The 13,089-nt window shown below is 32.8% G+C and overlaps 1 protein-coding gene across 3 annotated transcripts in view; it reads right to left on the minus strand.

The window, feature by feature from the left end:
* The window catches only part of drpr (multiple EGF like domains draper), a 195,353-nt gene that overhangs the window by 118,819 nt on the left and 63,445 nt on the right, over positions 1-13,089 (minus strand). The gene's annotated exons all lie outside the window — the stretch shown is intronic.

Raw genomic sequence — 13,089 nt, forward strand, 5'->3', positions numbered from 1 at the left:
AATTTCTAGCCAGATGTTTATTTTTTTTAAACAGCATGTCACCCTTTATCGAAATAATTCAAATTTCAAACAAAATATTCACTTTTAATTTTCACGAAATTTTCAGCAAATACAGACATCCAAGTGGAAATTTTTCTCACGAACCGTTAGATGTAGGAAAATTCTGAGAAATGCAGAAAAACGAGCAGCCAATTTTATGTAGGAAATGTCCATTCGCTTGACTCTCGGACCAAAATTGACGCCAATATAGCCGATTAACCGAATTTGATAAAAATCCAAGGGTACCCTCTTGGAAAATTTTTTCCAAATTTTACAAAAAAAAATTTTGTTTAATGTTTTGGTACATGCGCTTGGTCCAGCTTATTCCAAACATTTGTTTTTTCTGATCCCTCAACCCCAGTTTGCCGGAAAAGAGGAAAAATTGAATTAAAAAATCTACAGTTTTTTGGATTTTCCGGCAAAATGGTGCATAATTTCTAGCCACATGTTTATTTTTTTTAAACAGCAAGTCACGCTTAATCGAAATATTTCCAATTTAAATCAAAATATTCACTTTTAATTTTCTCAAAATTTTCAGAGAATACAAACATCCAAGTGGAAATTTTTCTCACGAACCGCTAGATGTAGGAAAATTCTGAGTATGGTAGAAGAACGAGCGGCCAATTTTATGTAGGAAATGTCCATTCGCTTGACTCTCGGAACAAAATTGACGCCAATATAGCCGATTAACGAAATTTGATAAAAATCCAAGGGTACCCCCTTGGAAAATTTTTTCCAAATTTTACAAAAAAAAAATTGTTTATTGTTTTGGTACATGCACTTGGTCCAGCTTATTCCAAACCTGTGTTTTTTTCTGATCCCTCAACCCCAGTTTGCCGGAAAAGAGGAAAAATCGAATTAAAAAATCTACAGTTTTTTCGATTTTCCGGCAAAACTGTGCATAATTTTTAGCCACATGTTTAGATTTTTTTAATCAGCAAGTTACTCTTAATCGAAATAATTCGAATTTCAAACAAAATATACACTTTTAATTTTCTCGAAATTTTCAGCGAATACATACATCCAAGTGAAAATTTTTCTCAGGAACCGTTAGATGTAGGACAATTCTGAGTATGGCAGAAGAACGAGCGGCCAATTTTATGTAGGAAATGTCCATTCGCTTGACTCTCGGACCAAAATTGACGCCAACATAGCCGTATAACGAAATTTGATAAAAATCCAATGGTCTACAGTTTTTTCGAATTTCCGGCAAAATGGTGCATAATTTCTAGCCACATGTTTATTTTTTTTTAAACAGCATGTCACCCTTAATCGAAATAATTCAAATTTCAAACAAAATATTCACTTTTAATTTTCACGAAATTTTCAGTAAATACAGACATCCAAGTGGAAATTTTTCTCACGAACCGTTAGATGAAGGAAAATTCTGAGTATGGCAGAAGAAATAGCGGCCAATTGTATGTAGGAAATGTCCATTCGCTTGACTCTCGGACCAAAGTTGACGCCAACATAGCCGATTAACGAAATTTTATAAAAATCCAATTGTACAGTTTTTTCGATTTTCAGGCAAAATGGTGCATAATTTCTAGCAACATGTTGATTTTTTTTTAAACAGCAAGTCACCCTTAATCGAAATAATTCAAATTTTAAACAAAATATTCACTTTTAATTTTCTCAAAATTTTCAGAGAATACAGACATCCAAGTGGAAATTTTTCTCACGAAGCGCTAGATGTAGGAAAATTCTGAGTATGGCAGAAGAACGAGCGGCCAATTTTATGTTAGAAATGTCCATTCGCTTGACTCTCGGACCAAAATTGACGCCAATATAGCCGATTAACGAAATTTGATAAAAATCCAACGGTACCCTCTTGGAAAATTTTTTCCAAATTTTACAAAAAAAAAATTTTGTTTATTGTTTTCGTACATGCACTTGGTCCAGCTTATTCCAAACATGTGTTTTTTTCTGATCCCTCAACCCCAGTTTGCAAGAAAAGAGGAAAAATCGAATTAAAAAATCTACAGTTTTTTGGATTTTCCGGCAAAACGGTTAAAAATTTTTAGCCACATGTTTAGATTTTTTTAATCAGCAAGTTACTCTTAATCGAAATAATTCAAATTTCAAACAAAATATTCACTTTTAATTTTCACGAAATTTTCAGCGAATACATACATCCAAGTGGAAATTTTTCTCACGAACCGTTAGATGTAGGAAAATTCTGAGTATGGCAGAAGAACGAGCGGATAATTTTATGTAGGAAATGTCCATTCGCTTGACTCTCGGACCAAAATTGACGCCAACATAGCCGATTAACGAAATTTGATAAAAATCCAATTGTCTACAGTTTTTTCGATTTTCCGGCAAAATGGTGCATAATTTCTAGCCACATGTTTAGATTTTTTTATTCAGCAAGTCACCCTTAATCGAAATAATTCAAATTTTAAACAAAATATTTACTTTCAATTTTCACGAAATTTTCAGTAAATACAGACATCCAAGTGGAAATTTTTCTCACGAACCGTTAGATGTAGGAAAATTCTGAGTAGGGCCGAAGAACTAGCGACCAATTTTATGTACGAAATGTCCATTCGCTTGACTCTCGGACCAAAATTGTCCCCCACATAGCCGATTAACGAAATTTTATAAAAATCCAATTGTCTACAGTTTTTTCGATTTTCCGGCAAAACGGTGCATAATTTTTAGCCACATGTTTAGATTTTTTTATTCAGCAAGTCACCCTTAATCGAAATAATTCAAATTTCAAACAAAATATACACTTTTAATTTTCTCGAAATTTTCAGAGAATACAGACATCCAAGCGGAAATTTTTCTGACGAACCGTTAGATGTAGGAAAATTCTGAGTAGGGCAGAAGAAAGAGCGGCCAATTTTGTGTAGGAATTGACTCTCGGACCAAAATTGACGCCAACATAGCCGATTACGAAATTTTATAAAAATCCAATGGTCTACAGTTTTTTCGATTTTCCGGCAAAACGGTGCATAATTTTTAGCCACATAATTAGATTTTTTTAATCAGCAAGTCACCCTTAATCGAAGTAATTCAAATTTAAATCAAAATATACACTTTTAATTTTCTCGAAATTTTCAGCGAATACATACATCCAAGTGGAAATTTTTCTTACGAACCGTTAGATATAGGAAAATTCTGAGTATGGCAGAAGAACTAGCGGCCAATTTTATGTAGGAAATGTCCATTTGCTTGACTCTCGGACCAAAATTGACGCCAACATAGCCGATTAACTAAATTTTATAAATATCCAACTGTCTACAGTTTTTTCGATTTTCCGGCAAAACGGTGCATAATTTTTAGCCACATGTTTAGATTTTTTTAATCAGCAAGTTACTCTTAATCGAAATAATTCGAATTTCAAACAAAATATACACTTTTAATTTTCTCGAAATTTTCAGCGAATACATACATCCAAGTGGAAATTTTTCTCACGAACCGTTAGATGTAGGAAAATTCTGAGTATGGCAGAAGAACGAGCGGATAATTATATGTAGGAAATGTCCATTCGCTTGACTCTCGGACCAAAATTGACGCCAATATAGCCGATTAACCAAATTTGATAAAAATCCAAGAGAAATTTTTTTCCAAATTTTACAAAAAAAAAAAATTGTTTAATGTTTTGGTACATGCACTTGGTCCAGCTTATTCCAAACATTTGTTTTTTTTCTGATCCCTCAACCCCAGTTTGCCGGAAAAGAGGAAAAATCGAATAAAAAAATTTACAGTTTTTTGGATTTTCCGGCAAAACGGTGCATAATTGTTAGACACATGTTTAAATTTTTTTAATCAGCAAGTCACCCTTAATCGAAATAATTCAAATTTCAAACAAAATATACACTTTTAATTTTCTCGAAATTTTCAGAGAATACAGACATCCAAGTGGAAATTTTTCTCACGAACCGCTAGATGTAGGAAAATCCTGAGTATGGCAGAAGAACGAGCGGCCAATTTTATGTAGGAAATGTCTATTCGCTTGACTCTCGGACCAAAACTGACGCCAATATAGCCGATTAACCAAATTTGATAAAAATCCAAGGGAAAATTTTTTCCAAATTTTACAAAAAAAAAATTGTTTAATGTTTTGGTACATGCACTTGGTCCAGCTTATTCCAAACATTTGTTTTTTTCTGATCCCTCAACCCCAGTTTGCCGGAAAAGAGGAAAAATCGAATAAAAAAATTTACAGTTTTTTTGGATTTTCCGGCAAAACGGTGCATAATTGTTAGACACATGTTTAAATTTTTTTAATCAGCAAGTCACCCTTAATCGAAATAATTCAAATTTCAAACAAAATATACACTTTTAATTTTCTCGAAATTTTCAGAGAATACAGACATCCAAGTGGAAATTTTTCTCACGAACCGCTAGATGTAGGAAAATCCTGAGTATGGCAGAAGAACGAGCGGCCAATTTTATGTAGGAAATGTCCATTCGCTTGACTCTCGGACCAAAATTGACGCCAATATAGCCGATTAACCAAATTTGATAAAAATTAAAGGGAAAATTTTTTCCAAATTTTACAAAAAAAAAATTTGTTTAATGTTTTGGTACATGCACTTGGTCCAGCTTATTCCAAACATTTGTTTTTTTCTGATCCCTCAACCCCAGTTTGCCGGAAAAGAGGAAAAATCGAATAAAAAAATTTACAGTTTTTTGGATTTTCCGGCAAAACGGTGCATAATTTTTAGCCACATGTTTAAATTTTTGTAATCAGCTGTAACTCGATACTTCAGATTTGGAAATAACAAAAATGAGTTGAATAAATGTATTGGATTTGTTCAGTCTCGCATTGTCGCGAACCATAAATGTTTTTGTTTCATTATATTACGGTAAAAAGATTTTTGACGTCTCGTTTGAAAATTTTTGCCAAATGTAGGAAGCACGTAATTTAAAAAGAATTGATAATATTTACAAATTTTTGATTTCATGCACTGTACCACAAAACAGTGTTGTAGTAAAATGCATTCGTAATCATCAGACTCATCACGCGAAGAGGAAATGTATTATCTTGAATAATCTTAGTACAGAGTTCATTTATATTTATAACAGATAAATTGAGGCCTTGTTAACCATTATGAATGTACAGCGAGTATGTCCTTCAATGTGCGAGACAATCCCGGAAACTTCCTAGAGATAAAAGCAAAAGCATGAAGACAAAATACTTAAATATGTTAAAATAGATAAATAATGGGTAGATTATAACTAAACTAATATTAATGAAAGATAAATCTATAACAGTACATCCACAGGGATTAAAAGCTTTATAATGACATACGAGATAGACTATATAAGATAAACTGTGATACAAACTGTACACTAAGACTTTTGTGTTATAACAAAAAGAAAGTACTACACAAAACTTTTAGATCCAGAACTATGAACGCGCAAAAAAATTTTGAAATATCTAATTTGATCTTACGTACGAAATAATAATGTTTATTCACATTACATTTTAAATTTACAAATTTCTTTGTCATAATATGGTCAGGATATTTTAAAACTATGTTAATATCGTGTCTTTGTTGGCCACATTAAATTTATTCATATCGCAGGACATGTTTATAATAAATTATCGTAAGGCATAGTAACACGCCTCTGCATAAATTTTCATCTTTACTCATCATTCTTCCAAGAAGTCTTGTTTTTGTTCTCTTGTTGACAACAGAAACTATCAACTATAATCGTAATACAATAGTTAATTATACAGGACTTTATACCCAACTATGAACTTTACCGTGTGATGATCGATGTATTGTTTAATTGGAACTGAAATATGGTATTTACAATTATTTATTTAATAAGCATAAGCTATTTTATTATTTACTACTCGGTATTTCGCAGAATGTGTAGGTATTTTGAAGAATGTATACCTACATAAACATAAAATACAATTTAATTTCGAACTACGACACAAATATGACTTAAACACAAGTAAAGCTACTATTTAATCGTACTTGTCTGCAAGAGTTACTCATGCACTCTAAGCAATGAGCAACAACAGCAATTTGATTACACGCAGCCTTGCACACCCCTTTGAATGCATTCGGGTGTTACAATTCATTGGAACGAGGTGTTTTAATTCGTAAAACCGGGAACCTCTCCACTGCGCTCCAATGCTCCAGACCATCCCTGTCCTCTCTATAGCACTCTAATGCGCGAAATGGAGCTCTCTAGCGGTCTCTTCGTGTCCGGTTTTGTTAATTTTTTTGGGTGGCTTTCGCCTTTTGTTAGTGTTTTGTAATTTTTTTGGAGTCGAAACCATTTTTAAGTTTTTTTTATTTTTTTTAAAAGCTGTCTGAAAATGTAATCTTTTTGGACATTACACAGTGCCATGAGTATCTTCGTTTATAGAGCTAGGAATTTATCTACTGTTTATATATTTGCCAGAATTTGTTGCTTTGAACGTTTGTGTTTCCATCAATGGAACGCATCGTACCTAATTATCTCTCGCAATATCGGGCTTGCGTGGTTTTCCAGCTCAGAGAACTCTGGCTTTTTCGACCATCGTGTCAATCGCCCTTACTTGATCTCTGAATTTCTCTGAACAAGAAGCGTTCAGAGACGTACCTATGTACATTTAGTGCTTCGCGTAGGGCCACTTGCGTCCTTTTTTATGAATATGTGAATATACGCAATATGATGCTATTTATTAATCTTATTTTTGTTTTAGTACGTAGCTTGTTTTTTCTACCTGCGAGTCCTCTTATGGCTGCTTTAGGTATTGTTGCTTTTTGTAACGTTGTATCTGCGTGTTTTTTGAACGTCCATCCTTGATCCATTATGATTACCAGATATTTAGCATCTCTTTTCCATTGGATGGTATTGTCTTGCACCGTCAGCTGTTCCTCTGGGTGCTCTCTTTTCTTTTTAAAAAGCACCACTTGTATTTTCTCATATTTGATACCAATTTTCCACTGGATACTTTATTCTTTAATGCTATCTAGTGCTGTTTGCAAGTTGTTGACCGCTATGCCTATATTTCTGTGTTTGGTCGCAATCGCTGTGTCGTCTGGATAAAGGCTAAGTAGTGTTCCAGGTGTTATTGGAACATCGTGTATATTGTAACAGTAGGGGTGAGAGGGTGCGGTACTCCAGCCTCCGGAGTTCCGAGTTAGGAAGGACTTATCCTATTCAAACTTTGAAGCTTCGGTTGCCCAAGTACGAAGATATCAGTCTCGTCATGGCTTCACTGTATACATAGCCTCTTATTCTATCTGAGTATTGACGTCAGAAATTTGAAAATTATTTTAATGCTGCATTGTCTAAACGAAGATTTCACCTTTTGTATGAGAAAACCAATATTTTATCTTATCAGACAAATGTTTTTTTATGTGTTTCATAGATCACTATAGACAATTTTTGGCCATTGAACTACCGGTAATAAACCACTGTGTTAGAAGAGCAACTGAAAACAGTCAGAAAAAAACTCTTTAAATAAATAATAAATAGATTTTAGTAGAAGTAAAAACCTCCTATTCTATTTTAGATTCAAGTATTGGGGTAATTCTTATTCATGACCTTTTGCCCTACAGTACTCAGCCAAAGCTTTTTTATAGCTTGTATTATAAACGATAGTTGTATAATTGTAAAGATTGTAACTTATCATTTATTGGACAAACATATCAATATTTACATAGACGAATTACTGCACATAAAAACAATATAAGAAAATGATAAACCTAACACTGCAGGCTTAGCAAAACATTTTTTGGAAAATAATCCTATCTTTGATTTTGAAAAAATACAGATTTTAGAAACAGGATGAAATTATAATAAAATATGAGTAAAAAGAAAAAGGTCAATGGGCAGCGGAGCACGTACACCTGTTCGCGCAGCTGTTGCCCGCAGCTGTTTCGCGCACATCTGTTTGCGCATACCTGTTCGCGCACACCGGTTCACGCAGGTGGCAGCTGTTTCGCGTAGGTGACAGCTTTTTCACGCAGCTGTTTCGTCCACACATGTTTCCCATTCCCAAATAAAAACCCCCAAAAAACATCTGCACTTATAAATAATCTGCTACATCTGCTACTTATATTGCTAGATTGCATCTTAACATCGTATGAGCAATTGAAGAGTGGGGGATATGGTATAATAGACTTTGAGTCATGTGTGTTATTTAGTATTTTACAATGAGTGCTAAAGTTCAGATATCTCTAACGTATTTTTAGCCAAACATCGATGTTTAAATTATGTCGATAATTAAGATAACAAAGATTTCTTCTAAGCTTTTAAAATTACTTCTTTCCCTCAACCAGGGACGGACTAAGGCCTAGGCAACCTAGGCACGTGCCTACGTTGTAAGACCCGTAATTTTTGGGGCCCGAAAATTAGATTAAAAATTAAAATTTAATTTAATTATTTAATTAAAATAATATATAATATAATATCACACTATACTTGATAGGGTGACGAACGTAGACATTAGGAGAGAAATGGAAATTGACCTGACATAATAGATACCTAATATCGAAACCAAAAGACTAAACTGATATGGACACCTGCAGAAAATAACTGAAAATAGATGGCCAAAAAAGATAGAAAAATGGACTTTGCTCACTGGAAGAAAACGAGGTAGACCAAGACGGTCATGGAGAGAAGATATCGAAGATGCAATGACCGCCAGAGATTTAAGAACTAAAGATTCCAATAAACATTTAAGTGGAATTGAAAAAAAAAGCAAAAAGCAGATCTAGATATAGTGGCAAAACGAACGAGAAGATCATTAGACAAATGTTTAACTGGAGATGGAAAACAATTACGACAATGGTTATCATTTTCACAGATTTCACCTGCTTAAACTCCAGAAACATCACTCGTGTCCGAAACTATTCTGCAAAAACACAGCAGAAAAAACCAAGCAATTCCGATAGTGAAGATGAAACAAAAGGAGTAAATATAAATTTAAAATCATCTCAAAGTAATGATAAAAATAAGAGTTTTGTAAACGATATTGCATGATAGCCAAAATACTTAACAGACACCATGAGAAAGTATTATATAAAAAAATCCACCAAAATCAATAAACATAGCATTGGAATCATCTTTTATTCGATGCAATGAAGGGTCACAAAAAAATTACAAGAAAATTAACTATTGCCTCCTTCAGAACAATTAATAGCGGGGAAAAAGTTAAAAGAGCTTATAAACCAACAAATTATTCGTCTGTAAATTATTTTCCAATCAAACAACGCCGATGATAAAAGGGACGAATGATTGGAAAAATGTGCATAAAATATTGCCAGAGAATGAAAACTCCAGTGAATCCATCTTTATATATTTTTCCATTATATTTTTTCTGCCCGGTTCATAGGTACCTGCTAGCTGCCGAAATTTTCATGGAAAATGAAAATTTGCTTTTTTAATATCTTTCAGGAATTGTACGTATTTTTTTCAAGTTCTATACATAGCTGGAATGCATTACAAAATACTTGGGTATTAAACCTACTTGTGACACCAGGTGGCTGTTTGTTCCAATGCTGAGAAGAAATTAAAAATTGTTTACGTCATTTTTCCTCAAACAGAGATGAAAAACCATTAAAAAGGTCCCAAGCTGCTGGTCACATAAATAACCTTGATACATTTGAGTATGTAATGTTACTTACTATATGGGAAAACATTTTAAAAAAATAAATGCCTCAAACAAGACTCTTCAACAGAAAGACGAATAGCTAAATACAGCAGTATATGATTTATATGATTCATTCAGCAAGATTCGTTCAAAAGAAGTAGAAAAAGTTAAAGATACTGCATATACTAAAAATGGCAGAAAATACGAAAACTATTTCATGATGAAATTCCAGAACATGAAATAAGATTTAGTGGCAAACAACACTTTAAAGTTAATTTTTGTTGTTGTGTGCGATTCTTTACTGATCGCATAAAGTTCTGAGGAATATAAAACTATTAACAATAAATTCAAAACAATTTTTCATGATAGTGATGTTAGAGACTCTTTAATACAGCAATTAAAATGATATGAACAAGATTTAAACCTAGCAGAACTGAATAGTGAAGTATTATAATTTAAGACTTTTATAAGTAAAGAAAATATTATTTAGCTTGTACATATGTAGTAATTTATTCAGGAAAACAATTAATCCAACATTCCCAAATTTAAACACAATTCTGATAATTTATTTAACTTTTCCAATAAGCAATGCAAGCAGTGAAAGATCAGTCTCAGTAATGGTCAAAATAAAAAAAATTTAAGATCACATTAGGCCAACAAAAATTAAATTATTTATCATTACTTTATATTGAAAGAGTTATTAAATAACTCTATAAATTATGATAAACTAATTGACGAGTTTGCAGAATGAAAAGTGAGAAAAAAAAAGCAATATAACTGATAAATTTGGGTATATTTGTTGAAGTATTATTGTTTGTTTGTTGTTATTTAATTTTTGTTAACTACATACTATATGCTTTGAAATTAACCTACCAAACGCAAAATATGTGTCAAGACTGAAAAATAGGCCCGGAATTACAATGTTGCCTAGGGCCCGCTTTAGTCTTAGTCCGCCACTGCCCTCAACTTCTAAGAACATTCTAGGACATAGATGCTATTTATTTTACACATATTTCTATTTTAACTTCTATTTTCAAAGACACAAAGTAATTTCCTGGCAAGATTGGCAGGAAGTTTAAAATTAGTTTCGAATTACTGCAGCATCCAAGTAAAACAATTCAAAAGTCGTGATGGTTTATTTAGATTTACATAAAACCGTTACATACAATACTGACACCGAGAGGAAATGAAAATAGCAAATCTTATGTACGATTATACAGACGTTAATAAGAATTTCGCTTTACGAATCCTGTTTTCTTAGAATAAACAATTACAGACAGTAATAAAATTTTATAGTTTTTATTATTACCCAGATTATGTTTTATAATATTATGTTCACACGTAACAAAAAGAAAGAACTTTAAAAGTCATGAATTCCGATTAGTCTTTACAAGACACTTAATTATAATGAACTTTGGAGAACTATACAGACGAATATTTATTCTGCAAAATCAAAAAAGTCCAAATCAGTTTTAATGTTGCACATAATCTTAAATTATAAAAATGGCCTAAACAAATTTATCAAAATTAATCGGTGACTGCATAGATGCTGCATAGGAACTTAACATACTATTCTGTGTGATCGCAAGCAGCGCCCGATAAAGGGGTGGGCAAACCGGGAGATTGCCTAGGGCGCCAAATTTTGAAAAGAGTCGATTTAAAAATAAAATATCCCAATTATATTCATCAAAAATTTATCTCATTCCAGCCTCGCATTTCGAGATTTTTTTAATTTTCCATATTGTTCTATTCAGGCGACTGCGGCTCTTTTTGCTCTATTCACTTGATCTTCCACTTCAGTTTCGAGCTTTCCGTAGATAGATAATGTGATGCCTAGATGTTTAATCTCCATCACTTGTTGTATTATCTGACCTTCCAGCTCCAATTCACATCTTAGTAAATTTGTTGTTGTAGCCATGCATTTTGACTTTTTTGGGGAAATTAACATGTTCAATTTTCTGGAGGTTATATTAAATTGGTGCAGCATGCGTTGTAAATCGATTCACTTTGAGAGAGTAGTATTGCGTCGTCAGCATAGCAGATTATTTTAAGTTTGTAACCAAAGTAAAGTAACCAAAGATTGAATGAAATACTTGGGCTCCATCATCAACGAAAAGAAACTTACATTAGAAATTTTTAGATGATAGTTTTTGTCACCAACAAATAAACAAAACTAATGTTAACACTAGTTACATTAAACACGGATGGAACAGAAGAACCAGAAATGCAAAGAAGAATAGTAAAGAGAACAAAGCTTATTTTTCACTCGATCATGTGTTCCGCTCCAAAAACACACACTGAAGATCGAAAATCAGGGTCTACAAAACTATTATCAGACCAATAGTATGTTATGGATGCGAGACATGGGTTATGACCTGAAGATAGATTGGAAGAAGCCCAATTTGGGCTGTAGCGCCATTTGAGAGAGAGAATGTTAACACTACTATAACGCCACCATTGGCCGCGGTAAAAAATGTTTAACGTAATTCTCAAATACAGCGCTTTTCGATCTTGTAACATTTCAGTATTCCCCACATTTATGCTGATGCATTTATTAATGCGGTTGTAACATACAGTGGTAAAAGACGTTTGAGATTCAAGTAATTTTTGGAAGTTTTACAATTTGGAGGATTGTTTTATTTATTACTATTTATAGAAAACAAGATATCACAGAATACCTTGTCATCTAGTACGCGTCCAAGTGACTCGAAATTTAAAGAATGGTGCTTGGAACAATTAGAAGATTTCAGTAATATAAGCGATGAGGATGGAAGTAACAACGTTGGCAGTAATCACAATTCTGATTCAAAAAAAGATGGAAGCAATTTAGAAGAAAAAGAGGAAGAAAACGAACAAAGAATTAACTTCCCAGAAAATTTAGGACAGCCCAAAGTCTTTTTTTAGACAACTCCTGAAGTAAATTCAAAGGATGAACAACTTGATTTAAAAAAACGTGCTACTTATGTCCACGTCAAATAAAGCGAAATACATTTTATGTTTGTAGATAATCTTCTAATTCTATTTGTTTACCTGTAAACAAACACGTGAAAATAATACTTATATATTTGTCCTAAGTTTTTAATATAAGTGTTACTTTGTAAATTTATTTTTCTTCTATCTTAAAAAAACTGAAATAAAAGACGTATTAATCAACAAAACATAGTATTTTAAAAATTTCCAGCGATCTCTTTAGCGGTATCTCATACTGATGGTAGCGGTATCTCATACCGATGGTAGCGGTAGGGTAATGTTTTTTAATGATAAAGGTTAAATGTTAAACATAAATTATATGGATAACTGTGGCGATAGTGTGTGTATATCTAGAAACGCTAATTGTATAAACGACGGCTTAGCAGTTTAGCAAACTCACTGTGTAGTTTAATAGATTCATAGTTCATGGAGTCGGCGGATAGATGAGTAGTGGGGTAAGAATAGCGATATTACGAATTGTTATCGCTCATTCATTGATCCCTATCGAAAGGCTTTAGGAC

Source organism: Diabrotica undecimpunctata, chromosome 2 (assembly GCF_040954645.1).
Source record: "Diabrotica undecimpunctata isolate CICGRU chromosome 2, icDiaUnde3, whole genome shotgun sequence".
Lineage (NCBI taxonomy): Eukaryota > Metazoa > Arthropoda > Insecta > Coleoptera > Chrysomelidae > Diabrotica > Diabrotica undecimpunctata.